General features: G+C 59.9%; 1 protein-coding gene and 1 long non-coding RNA gene across 4 annotated transcripts in view; both read right to left on the bottom strand.

Moving 5' to 3' along the window:
* Rbm19 (RNA binding motif protein 19) overlaps positions 1-1,268 on the bottom strand; it is a 98,081-nt gene that overhangs the window by 36,912 nt on the left and 59,901 nt on the right. The gene's annotated exons all lie outside the window — the stretch shown is intronic.
* On the bottom strand, positions 38-1,245 carry LOC104848249. Its single transcript, XR_776367.2, has 3 exons — positions 1,011-1,245; positions 757-832; positions 38-352 (listed from the first exon to the last, which is right to left on the bottom strand). It is a non-coding gene; the product is annotated as an uncharacterized LOC104848249 (long non-coding RNA).

Raw genomic sequence — 1,268 nt, 5'->3', positions numbered from 1 at the left:
CGGGGGTGTGAAGCGGGTGGCATCGGCGCGGCTGCCCCCAGCACAGCCTGTCTGCAGTGGCCGGAAAGAGAATCCGGGGAGACGTGTAGGGTGTGTGTACACACGCGCGTGCAGGGGTCAGCACAGGTGTGAAACACACTGGCTGCCAAGGACACAGCTCAGCGCTAGACCTCCAGTCCACCAGCTCCGTTTCCGTCTCTCCCCCGCCGGTGTGGACCTCACCGCACGTCTCCACCTCCCTGCTCCCCAGGGTGCTGCCAGTAAGAAGGCGAACTCTCAGCTGTCTCCAGGAGAACCGTGCAAAGACGGACGTAGCATTTATTCCATTCACTTTTACACCACACATGTGACTCTGATAACAATAATCATACATTTTATGAGATTATATTTTAAAGAGTGAAAAACCCAAGTGACACCTCAAACGCCAGCTCCTTTCGCCTGCAGCTGGGTTGCCCGTCATTCCTTCCTCTGAAGGGTGTGGTGCTAAGAAGACGATGCTCTGCCCCGCTCCATGTGTTTCCCAGCAGAAGCGCTTGCTTCCCTTAGGCTGCCAGGGAGCTCAGGCTGAGCCAGGATTCCATCATGAGACCCTCAGCCTATACTGGCCCTTCCTACTCCCAATACAGCTCCATTTACCCTAAGGAGGGCACCACCGAGGCCCCTCTTGGGAGGCTGAGGGTGAGTGGAGAGGGGCTTGGGCATTTCTTCCCAGAGACCTCTTGCCTCCGAGGCCCCAGGCAGGTCCCCTGTGCTCACCGGCAGTGTGACTCCCTCCAGTCTACTACTCAGGTCCCAGGAGTGGTGGTGAGGCCGCCAGGTGAGCACAGGAGACCTCGGAAGTGTAAAGAGCAACAGAGATGGAGCCAAAGCATCACCCGGGACACACACCACCCACACCCACCCACCCACACACACCCCGTCCCCGCCCCACGGCACAGCCGACCCGGCCTGCGTACCCTCGGGTCCTGGGGCTCCCACACCCACATCTATGTGGAGCTGGACGCACTCACTGTTTAGAGCAGTGATGGGTGGGTTTCTAGCTGAGACCCAGACAGACAGACACAGACAGACGCTCTTTCTGAAGCCTTGCTCTGGACATTTTGTGGCCTGAGTGTCACCTCTCAAGTGGCTTCGGGGCTCCGGGGAGCAGGGTGGTGTGGCTGCTGTGAACGTGACAGTCACCCTGGGCGGAGCGCTGGGCGAGGATCAGAGGCTTCTCGGAGGGAGCCCGAACCAGCTCCCGTCCAGGCACCAGCGCCCAGCGCCCC

This window comes from Fukomys damarensis, unplaced genomic scaffold, assembly GCF_012274545.1.
Source record: "Fukomys damarensis isolate Sample0158 unplaced genomic scaffold, DMR_v1.0_HiC HiC_scaffold_12, whole genome shotgun sequence".
NCBI classification, from domain to species: Eukaryota; Metazoa; Chordata; class Mammalia; order Rodentia; family Bathyergidae; genus Fukomys; species Fukomys damarensis.
Note: the sequence above shows the minus strand (reverse complement) of the source record. Positions and strands in the feature narration are given on the sequence as shown.